This window comes from Rana temporaria, chromosome 2 (assembly GCF_905171775.1).
Source record: "Rana temporaria chromosome 2, aRanTem1.1, whole genome shotgun sequence".
In the NCBI taxonomy this organism is placed as follows: Eukaryota; Metazoa; Chordata; class Amphibia; order Anura; family Ranidae; genus Rana; species Rana temporaria.
Window position 1 is genome coordinate 507,103,139 of NC_053490.1, and position 12,388 is coordinate 507,115,526.

Genomic DNA, 12,388 nt, shown 5'->3' on the forward strand with positions numbered 1-12,388 from the left:
TCAGGTGCATGCAATGTACAGAGTGCAGGAATCAGGTATGGGTAATAAACAGAGTGCAGGATCAGATGTATGTGATGTACATCGTGTAGGGGTCAGGACTCAGTGGGTAATGCATATAGTGCAGGCTCACGTGTATGCTATCTACTGATCGAGTGCAGGGATCAGGAGTGGGAAACACACATGGTACAGAAGTGATGTGTATGTAAATTACAGTGTTCAGGGGTTGGGTCTGGGTATTGCACTTAGTGCAGCGATCAGGTGTATTTAATGTACAGAGTGCAGGGGTCAGGAGTGGATAAGGCACATTGCGCAGGGGTCAGGTGTATAAAAAGTACAGAGTGCAGGGGTCAGGAGTGGATAAGGCACATTGTGCAGGGGTCAGGTGTATAAAAAGTACAGAGTGCAGGGGTCAGGAGTGGATAAGGCACATTGTGCAGGGGTCAGGTGTATAAAAAGTACAGAGTGCAGGGGTCAGGAGTGGATAATGCACATCGTACAGGGACCAGGTGTATGTAATGTACAGAGTGCAGGGGTCAGGAGTGGATAAGGCACATCATGCAGGTGTCAGGTGTATGTAATATACAGAGTGCGGGGTCAGATTTATATACTGTACAGAGTGCAGGGTCAGGAGTGGATAAGGCACATCGTGCAGGGGTCAGGTGTATAAAAAGTACAAAGTGCAGGGTCACGAGTGGTTAACAGTGCCATCACAGTGCCATCAGCCATCAGCAGTGCTCATTAGTGCCACTACAGTACCACTACAGTGCTCAACAGTGCCCTACAGTGCTATCCATTATGCATATAGGGGGTGGTGAGGAGAGAGGGGGAGGTGCCCGGGCACCCCTAATGGATGGGCCGCCACTGTTCCAGTCCTAATTTTCTAAATTAACAGAGAAAATTGAGTACTGTCTGTGATACTTTTTTTATTTGCGCTAACATATAATTTTTCAGAAATGAACAGAAACAAAGAAAAATGCATTTTTTTTAACAAAATTTGGGGTCTTTTTTTGTATTATAGTGCAAAAAATAAAAAACCCTGTAGTGATTAAATACCACTAAAAGAAAGCTCTACAGTATTTGTGTGAAAAAGGGACAAAAATTTCATATGGGTACAATGTTGCATGGCTAAGTAATTGTCATTGAAATTGTTATGCCGCGTACACACGGGTTGTAAAAAATTAAGTTTTTTTTTAATGTCATTAAAAACGACCGTGTGTGGGCTCCAGAGCATTTTTCACGATGTAAAAAATGGGCATTTAAAATTCCGAACATGCTCTAATTTTTCACGTCGTTTTTAACGTTGTTGTTTTTTACGTCGTAAAAAATGGTCGTGTGTGGGCTTTAACGACGTGAAAAAAACGTGCATGCTCAGAAGCAAGTTATGAGACGGGAGCGCTCGTTCTGGTAAAACTAGCGTTCGTAATGGAGTAAGCACATTCATCACGCTGTAACAGACTGAAAAGCGCGAATCGTCTTTTACTTACACAAAATCAGCTAAAGCAGCCCAAAGGGTGGCGCCATCCGAATGGAACTTCCCCTTTATAGAGCCGTCGTACGTGTTGTACGTCACCGCGCTTTTGCTAGAGCATTTTTTTTTCACGATCGTGTGTAGGCAAGACCGTTTTAATGATCGAGTTGAAGAAGACTTTGTTTTTTCTAGACCCTTAAAAACGTCATTTTTTAGAACCCGAAAAAACGGTCGTGTGTACGCGGCATTAGAGCACCGAAAGGCCTGGTTATGAAGGGGGTATATGTGCCCAGTGCCCAGTGGGAAAGTGGTTAAAGCAGAGCTCCGCCGTACAAAAAATCTTAAAAGCCAGAAGCTACAAATACTGCAGCTGCTGACGTTTAATATACGGACACTTACCTGTCCCGGAGTCCAGCTAAGTGGGTAGCAGAAGACGAGCAAACGCTTGTCACTCTGCTGCCCCATCGCCATCCTCGGTGAGGGAACCAGGAAGTGAAGCATTGCAGCTTCACTGCCTGGTTCCCTACAGCGCATGCGCGAGTCGCGCTGCGCCGTGCTCACTGGTCCCTGCTGTGTTTTGGGAGCCGAGTGTTTCCCAGAACACAACGGGGGGCGGGATCTGACGCTCTGCCCGCAGTCTACACGCAGACTGTGTGACCGGAAGTGGGTGCAAATACCTGTCTTTAGACAGGTATCTACACCCCCCTCCCCCTGAAAGGTGCCAAATGTGACATCAGAGGGGGGAGGGTTCCGATGAGCGGAAGTTCCACTTTAGGGTGGAGCTCCACTTTAAGCTGTGACAGTGGGCCAGATTTTTAGAATAGTTACGACGGTGTATCTCAGGAAACACCGTCGTATCTCTGTTTCTGAGCCCGGGTATCTATGCGAGTGATTCCTAGAATCATTTTCGCATAGATACGGCCAAGATCCGACAGGTGTAAGGCACTTACACCGTCGGATCTTAGATGTAATGCAACGCCGGCCGCTAGGTGGCGTTTACGTTCAGGTCTCATTTGACTATGCAAATGAGCCTGATACGCCGATTCCCGAACGAATTTGCATCGCGTACGTCGTTTCCGTAAGCGTAAGGTTACCCCTGCTATATGAGGGGTAACCTTACGCCAGTCCGCCGTATGCCATGTTAAGTATGGCGTCGTGTCCGCGTCGTCTTTTCACGTCGGTTACATTGTTTTCCTAAGTCGTTCTTGAATACAACTTTACGTCAATGACGCACACGTCGGCGTCATTGACGTTTTCCGTCGTGCGCTGGAGCATGCGCACTGGGCTATTTTTAGCCCGGCGCATGCGCAGTTCAATCGGCACAGGGGCACGCTTAATTTGCACTACGCCGCCGCAAATTAAGGAGCAAGTGTTTGGGGAATACAGCACTTGCTCCTGTAAGTTGCGGTGGCGTTGTGTAAATGGCTTACACTACGCCAACGCAGATTCTTACAGAATCTGGCCCTCTGAAAGTAAAGTTTAGAAAAATCCTTGCCACGTATGGAGTTTTATGTTTTAAAAAAAAAAAAAAAAAAAAAAGCATGGTTGTATGTGACATGACTGCAGATATTGAATGTACAAGTTTCATTTATGAGTTCCTCTCCACTCTCTGTAACATTTCCTGTGATGGAAATATCAGATGTGTTCAGAGAATTTACCATTAATATCCAGTACTTTCGCTGTGTCCTTCCTGGAAGAGACGCTGAGGTCATCACCCTGTCCTACACACTCCTGGCCAGTGCTTGGGATGGGACTACCAGAACTTCATGATTCAGACAGTTCCCATGATGAAGAAGGCGGGGGAATTCTGCTACATGCACTGAGATCACAGGGAATGGGATCCTGATGTTCTATAGAAAATCCAGAGTTTTGGGGTCAACCATAAAACAGGACAACTACAGTAAGTGTGGGACTAAAAGGTGTCCCCTAAAAACATTTCTAAGGCCCCATACACACGAGAGGATCCATCCGCTGGAATTGATCCACGGACCGGCTCCAGCGGATAGATCCCCTGGTGTGTACGATCCAGCGGATCTGTTTCCGCGGATTTTTATCCCCTGGGATGGATTTCCAGCGGATAAAAATTTGAAGACATGCTTTCAAATCTATCCGCTTGAATCTATCCCAACGGATTGATCCGCTGGTCTGTACAGACTCACCGGATCAATTCGTCCGAATCAATCCCCCGCATGCGTCGTAATGATTCGACGCATGCGTGGAATTCCTTATATGACAGCGCCGCGCACGTCGCCGCGTCATCATCGTGGCGACGGCGCGACACGTCATCGCGATGGGATTTCGGCGCGGATTTCGATCCGATGGTGAGTACACTCCATCGGATCAAAATCCTCGAAAATCCTCGAGAGGATTTATCCGCGGAAACGGTCCGGTGGACCGTATCCGCGGATAAATCCTCTCGTGTGTATGGGGCCTTAGTTTGTGATGGAGTGTGGAAGGGGCTAGAACCTCTGTCAGATTTGTATTGCTGGCAGGGCCGGCCCTACCATGGGACCCGATAGTACCATTGTATCAGGCAGCACTTTCAGGGGGGCAGCAAATTTCCTGCCTGCACGCCATCCCATTCCGCCAGCTCCACTCTCCACTCCACTGTGGGGCTAATTGCCGCCCGACCGCTCCTCCCGTTCCGCTCTCCGCTCCACTGTGGGGTTAATTGCATGAATAGAGCCATAACAGGTCCTTTTTATACTCCTATATACATGTATAGAGCCATGATAGGTCCACTTTAGTTATCATGATATAAAATAATGGATGTGGGGGCATTTTGGTGGGCGTAATTTTTTTTGGGGGGGCAGCATTTCATTCTTGGTACCAGGCAGCACAATGTCTTGGGCTGGCACTGATTGCTGGGGAGATGTGCCCATGTATTTGTTGTCTCAACAGGCAAAAAGATTGTTAGATGGACTTCTATCAAATGGAAACGTTTGAAAACTTTTGTCGATCTGTAGCTGAAGCCGCTGATCAGTGTGTTCTGACAGCATGGAGTCCCCACTGGCAGAATACAATGTTCCAGCGGGGGGGGGGGATTCCTCCATCCCCCTCAATTATGTGAATCTAATTTTTTTGAGCCCACTAGGTGATTAAAAAAAACGAGTCCATTCTACAACACATTGGGGTAGATCCACGTACCTACGCTGCGCCCGGCGCAGATGTCAGATACGCTACGCCGCTGTAACTTACTTTGGCATAGTTTTAATCCTCAAGGTTTTTGCGCCGTAAGTTACGTCGGCGTAGTGTATCTCTTGGGGCGTAAGGGCGCGGAATTCAAATGCGGCGGTAGGGGGGGGTGTTTCATTTAAATGAAGCGCGTCGTCCCCGTGCCGAACGAACTGCGCATGCGCCGTCCCTAAAATTGCGCTAAATGACGTCGCAAGGACGTCATTGGTTTTGACGTGAACGTAAATGGCGTCCAGCCCCATTCACGGACAACTTACGCAAACGACGTAAAATTTTCAAAATTAGACGCGGGAACGATGGCCATACTTAACATTGAGTACGCCACCATATAAAAAAACAAATAATTGAGTGCACTCCCAATGAAAACCTATATAAGATAATTAGATCCTGGAGGAAAGGTGGGGGAGGGGAGTAATGAAGGGAGGAATAAAGGAATAGTAGTCAGTGGCGGCTGGCGCTCAAATTTTTTGGGGGGCACTGTGCCCATCAAACGCAGCTACTGTGCCAAACGCAGCTACTGTGCCCACCAAGTGCAGCCGATGTGCCTATCAAGCGCAGCCACCATTCCCATCAAAGGCCGCCACTGTGCCATCAAACGCAGCTACTGTAGCCATCAATTGATGCCAGTGTGGCCATTAATTGCTGCTACAGTGTCCATCAATTGCTGACACTGTACCCATCAATTGCTGCCAGTGTGCCCATCAGCTATGACTAAGCATTGTATAACAATGTGAAACGCGTCAGCTATATTATCCCACCGTTTGCTGTTTCTCTGTTTGTGCAGTGGCTTTTTACTGGATTAAAGGCTTTTATTGTTTTTTACATTTATCGGAGTGCGGCTGTCCATACCTTTTTGCTTCCATTTGTGCCCATCAATTGCTGCCAGTGTGCCCATCAATTGCCGCTACTGTGCCCCATAAAATGCTGCCAGTGTTCCCAACAATTGCCGCTACTGTGTCCCATCAAATGCTGCCACTGTGCCCTTCAAACGCAGCCACTGTGCCCATCAAATGCAGCCACTGTGCCATCAAATGCTGCCACTGTGCCATCAAACGCAGTCACTGTACCCATAAATTGCCGCCACTGTGCAATCAAACGCAGCTACTGTAGCCATCAATTGCTGCCAGTGTGCCCATTAATTGCCACTACTGTGCCCATCAATTGCTGCCAGTGTGCCCATCAATTGCTCACACTGTGCCCATCAATTGCTGACACTGTGCCCATCAATTGCTGACACTGTGCCCATCAATTGCTGACACTGTGCCCATCATTTGCCACTACTGTGCCCCATCAAATGCTGCCAGTGTGCCCATCAAATGCGGCCAGTGTGCCCATCAAATGCTGTCAGTGTGCCCATCAATTGCCGCTACTGTGCCCCATCAAATGCTGCCAGTGTGCATCGCCTGGCACTTACCTGTCTCACAGCGGGTCAGCGGCGGTGTCCTCCATACTTCTCGATGTCTTCTTCCGTAATCTCTATCAGGCGTCCAATCAGAGTGCCTGTCATTTCAGCCAATCAGGTGACAGGCAACAGACCTGAACTGATTGGCTGAGAGGCGGTTCAGTGTTAGCAAATGCCTACATACTTTTGCTGATAGGTGTTCCTCATTCCCATCTCGAAAAGTTGGTAGGTATGCCTGGCCTAGAGAATAAGGTGCATAGAGTATGTCCCCCCATACACATAGTACATGGGGTTTCTCCTGGTGTTTCGGTTTCCTCCCACAATCCATTACATTCTGGTCATCTAATTAGGTTCTATGTCAATATATTGACTTTAAAAGGACAATAGATTGCAAGCTCCATTGGGGAAAGTAAGCACAGTTATGGGCAAGTGGCAGTTAAAGGGAATTCACATGATCCAACCCCTTCGCCAGGCTGCAGCACACTAGCAGTTGAACAGCAAAAGTACATATGAATGTTGAAGGACTGCAGGCTGACCGCAGTAGCCCATTTTACGTTCATGGAGGTGAACCTAAAAACCGTTTCCTTCTGTAATTGACCATAATTGGTACAAGGTGGCTTATTCTCTGATGTTGCATCAGCAGTCTTTCCTTGGTGTTATAAATTCCATTGTATGAACATGTCTGCAGTAACTGATTGCAAGGAATTCTCTTTATCCTTTTCAGCATAGGCCGCAATGTTTTGCACTTAGTCACCCAATAGAATATTACACTAAATATGAGGGTAACAGTGATTATGATAGAAATGGAATGCAGTAACTGAATGCTCACAGGCCTTTAATGATTCATGTGTCAGGATCTCCATCAATCTCACACTTGGCTTCCATGGTGGTGGGTGTACGGTGCCAGGCACGCCCATGTACTCCCCAAGGAGAAGTCTTACTGTCTGTCTACTGTAGCTGAAGGTACACCTTTGGTAATTTCTAGGTATACCCAATATCTAATGTAGCCATGTGTGACATTACAGTATATGTTGCTGAGGTAATGAAGCTGCATATGTTGCTGAGCTAATGAAGGTGTATATGTTGCTGAGGTAATGAAGGTGTATATGTTGCTGAGGTAATGAAGGTGTATATGTTGCTGAGGTAATGAAGGTGTATATGTTGCTGAGGTAATGAAGGTGTATATGTTGCTGAGGTAATGAAGGTGTATATGTTGCTGAGGTAATGAAGGTGTATATGTTGCTGAGGTAATGAAGGTGTATATGTTGCTGAGGTAATGAAGGTGTATATGTTGCTGAGGTAATGAAGCTGCATATGTTGCTGAGGTAATGAAGGTGCATATGTTGCTGAGGTAATGAAGGTGTATATGTTGCTGAGGTAATGAAGCTGTAGGGAGACATAAGGTGCCCCCCGGGGAACCCGTTTTTATTGTTATCTGTAGCTTTGCATCAGTCCACCCTAATCCTGTCAAATGAGCCATTATAAAACAGTTGTCCGGATTGCAATGATACTGATTCATTTGTGGTGGGTGAAGGATAACTTACTGAGGTGTGTCTGAGGAAAGAGGACAAAGGAGACACTATTTTGCTTGAGCCGCCCACCAACCAACATGCAGGAGTAATGTACATAGTAAAGCGGGACTCAATTACAGTTTGTGACAGCCTGCAATCATGAAATCTATCCGTTTTGTTACTTATAAGCAGCAGGTACTTGAATCAGCCTACCAAAATGTACCCAAAACTAAAATATAATGTAGCGCTCACCCCCGAAGGAGCCGCTGGTTGATTTTGGGATCGGCCTGCTAAGTTACCCTGGCGGTGTCTAGGGGTGTAGTTGTGAGAACAGTAGTAGTGAGCGAAGGTCCAGACAGCCAATAAAAGGGGTTTCAATGCTTTATTGCCCAGGCCAAACACGGCCAACATCAACATGTATTAGGAAGGTCAAGGTTGATGAAGGAAAGAGAAGAGAACCTTGCGGTATCAGGCCTGGATGTTGAATGGAGCAATCAATACTGCTCTGTATAGTACCAATTGTTGTAACTCGTCGCCACTCTGCTCGGAGTGGGTAAAGTGCCCCCGGACAGACCCCTATGATAGGCCTGGCAGCCGAAGAGTCACTCTGAACTAGCTGGGAGGAACGGGTCTTTCTCACAGACCCGGCTCTAGGGCCTCTGCCACAGGACAGTTTCAATAAAGGACTTAGGTGAATAAAGAGAGCGAATCCTCCCAGTTGACTTTTCCTATATGGGCCCCCCGGATGACAGCAAGCATACCTGTCAGTGGTCCAGATGCCTGATCCCAGACTGGGATCCTCTCAACAAGTCATGGGACCCAGTGGAACACTGGGGTACCTTTTCTCCTCAGGATGAGGTTAGATGCAGCTGTTAGCTTTGGCCAGGTGGGCAACACATGACCCCTGTCACAGATATACTCTCCCCCAGCATGCCCCGCGAGGGAAAACTCCTCCAATTGGCTGCTGGGGAAAACTTGCTCTGCCAGAACCCCTCTGGCGCCAACTGCCGGCAAGGGGTGATATTGCATTCCATGAGGTAATGTGCCGGCCAAACATCCAGCAGCTCCTCCGGGGGTTGTGCTACACTAGTCTTCTGACCAGAAGGGTATTTAAGCCCTAGCCTTTGAAGTGACTAGTGAGCTACAGGGCTATAATACTTGCCTGCAATTTGCCTGTTTGTTTCCAACCCTGGTTGACCTGACTACTCTTTTGCTTGCTGCCTGCCTGGACCCTTGCCTGGACCTTACTAGTCGCTCTCCTACCACCTGCCTCAACCCTTGCCCAAACCTGACTACTCTCTCACCTGTTGCCTGCCTAGACTTTAGCCTGGACCTGACTACCCTCTCACTTGCTCTCTGCCTCAATCGCTGCCTGGTCCTATCAACTTTCTCGCCTACTGCTTGCCTCCATCTCTGCCTGGACCTGACTGCTCTCCCACATGCAGCCTGCCTGGATCTTGCTACTCTCTCACCTGCTCTCTGCCTCCATCCCTGCCTGGACCTGACTATTCTCCCGCATGCTGCCTGCCTGGACCTGACTACTCGCTCACCTGCTCTCTGCCTCCAACCCTGCCTGGACCTGACTACTCCTCCGCATGCTACCTGCCTTCCTGGACCTGACTACACTCTCATCAGCTCTCTGCCTCCATCCCGGCCTGGACCTGACTACTCTCCCGCAAGCCATCTGCCTTGACCTGACTACTCTCTCATCTGCTCTCTGCCTCCATCCCTGCCTGGACCTGACTACTCCTCTGCATGCTGCCTGCCTGGACCTGACTACTCACTCATCTAATCTCTGCCTCCATCCCTGACTGGACCTGACTACTCTCCCGCTAGCCGTCTGCCTTGACCTGACTACTCTCTCATCTGCTCTCTGCCTCCACCCCTGACTGGACCCGACTACTCCCCCATATGCTGCCTGCCTTGACCTGACTACACTTTCACCTGCTCCTGACCACTCTCCCACATGCTGCCTGCCTGTACCTGACTACTTACTCACCTACTCTCTGCCTCCATCCATGCCTGGACCTGACTATTCTCCTGCATGCCGCCTGCCTGGATCTGACTACTCTCTCGCCTGCTGCCTGTCTTCATCCTTGTCTTGACCTGATTACTCTATCACCTGCCTCCTGCCTCGACTCCTGCTTCGACCTGACTACTCTCTCAAATGCTGCCTGCCTCCATCCCTGTCTGGGCCTGACTATTTTCTCATCTGCTGCCTGCTTCCATCCCTGCCTGGACCTGGCTACTCTCTCGCATGCTGCCTGCCTCGAACCCTGCCTGGATCTGACTACTCTCTTGCCTGCCTTTTGGCTCAGCCACTGCCTGAACTTGACTACTTTCTCTTGTGCCTCATCCCCCACCTGGACCTGACTATTGTCTTGCCTGTTGCCTGCCTCCACCTGACTATTCTCTCATCTGCCGTCTGCCTTGACCCTTGCCTGGACCCGGCTACTCTCTCTCCTGCAGCCCCGTGCACAGTCTCTAAACCATAGCCACTCTGTTCCAGCCACTTTCTTGGTGGTACATAACTGAGGGTCGCAACTTTGGTGTCTGCTTGCAACAAATTAATCTGGGACCACTAGGATTCCTGGCTCATCTCCACCATCAAGAACTCTGGAGAAGACCAACCTCGGGGGAGCCTGTGTCTCCTGCCAAGGGCGCCATAACAAGTGTTGTCACCTTTCTCAAACGATGCAACTCTATAGTAGGGCTGGGCAGATCACAGTAGTCGCCGCACTACGTTCCAAGTCTTATGCCAGGAAAAACAATTTGCCTATGTGTGTTTCATCAGCTTATTTATCTAATTTTATTGGGAATCCGCGTGTAACGTTTCTTGTGCCGTCGTCTTCTAACTTGATAGACTATCACAAAGCGATTCTCCTGCCGCAGACGGGCCAGAGATGAAAGGCTTGGCTGCCATCGCTGTCTCATATCAGGTGTCTTAATGAGCAGTACAAATAACATACAGTTTCATTATATGACTGACAATAGCTGGCAGGGAGCTCAGGCTTGGCAACACTAACGACGCATTAATATAATTGAGTTATGTGAAGCATGAAAGGATCCGGCACGATTATCACACGCAGGAAGATTCTCCGGATACAAAGGATGCAGTGTGGCGCTCCAACCTCCGTACCAGTTGTCTTCACTCGTCATCGCCTCTTCATCAGGTGTTCCCAGATCTTCCACTGACACTTTTACAGTTATCACTTGGGCTGCTGCCTGTCAGCGGGGTCAGGGCAGTCAGGCTATCTGAGGGCTTATTGTATGGAGGTCGTTATTAAGGCGTGAGTCAGCATCTACGGAGTAGAATCAGACATGACTCCTCTCTCTGACCACCTGTCCGGGTTCAGCCATGACTGTGTGGGTGGGAACACCAGGAGAGCGATAAGAAGCTACTCGGCCAAAAGCCCAACTTCCATCATATAATCTTATAGTATATTTCCACTTTTGCAGTTAATTTTGAGAAACCTCCACTACATGTTTGTTATTGGTTCCCATTCACACAGCACACCTGAAAAAAAAAAAAAACTTCAGGCAATATTAACCATTTCAATACCGGGCACTTTCCCCCCTTCCTGCCCAGGACAATTTTCAGCTTTCAGTGCTTCGCATTTTGAATGACAATTACGCGGTCATAGAACACTGTACCCAAACTAAATTTTTATAACTTTCTTCTCACAAATAGAGATTTTTTAGTGGTATTTGATCACCTCTGCGGTTTTGATTTTTTGCACTATAAACAAAAAAAAAGAAGAACATTTTGAAAAATAAAAATGATGGGGGCTGAATAATTTTACACGCCCAATTTTTCAGTTTTTTATTTGTTAAAAAAGTTTGAAATATCCAATAAATTTTGTTCCACTTCATGATTGTGTCCCACTTATTGTCGATTCTTAAAAAAAAAATACAGTTTTATATCTTTATGTTTGAAGCCTGAAATGTGGCAAAAGGTCGCAAAGTTCAAGGGGGCCGAATACTTTTGCAAGGCACTGTATTTATACAGGTATTCCCGACTCAACAACCAGGTCGTTAAACGAATTGGTCGTTAAACGAGGAGTCACAAGTAATCAATGTATTAAGCATTCTTAACTACTGTACTTTCCTCTATTGTGAAAAAAAGGTCTAAACACAAAACTCTAGTTCAATAACATTGTTTTCACCCCCCTTACTCCCCCCCCCTTTTTTCTTCTTAGATGTCCCAAGTCAGAGGACCTGACACCCCAAACTCCCTCATCCATGCCTCTATGGACCTTGCTTTGTGCACTGGTCCAAATCACTTGATGATGGGGGGATTATGGTGTGGGGTTGTTTTTCAGGGGTTGGACTTGGCCCCTTAGTTCCAGTGAAGGGAACTTTTAAGGCGTCTGCATACCAAGACTTTTTGGGCAATTTCATGCTCCCAACTTTGTGGAAACAGTTTGGGGACGGCCCCTTCCTGTTCCAACATGACTGCTCACCAGTGCACAAAGCGAAGTCCATAAAGACACGGATGATTAATTTTGGGGTGGAGGAACTTGACTGGCCTGAACAGGGTCCTGACCTCAACCAGATAGAACACCTTTGAGATGAATTAGAGCGGAGACTGCGAGCCAGGACTCCTCGTCCAACATCAGTGCCTGACCTCACAAATGGTCAAACCTTACCATAGACACACTACTAAACCTTGTGGACGGCCTTCCCAGAAGAGTTGAAGCTGTTATAGCTGCAAAGGTTGGGCCAACTCAATATTGAACCCTACGGACTAAGACTGGGATGCCATTAAAGTTCATGTGCGTGTAAAGTAGGGTTGTTACCTGTTCAGGATTC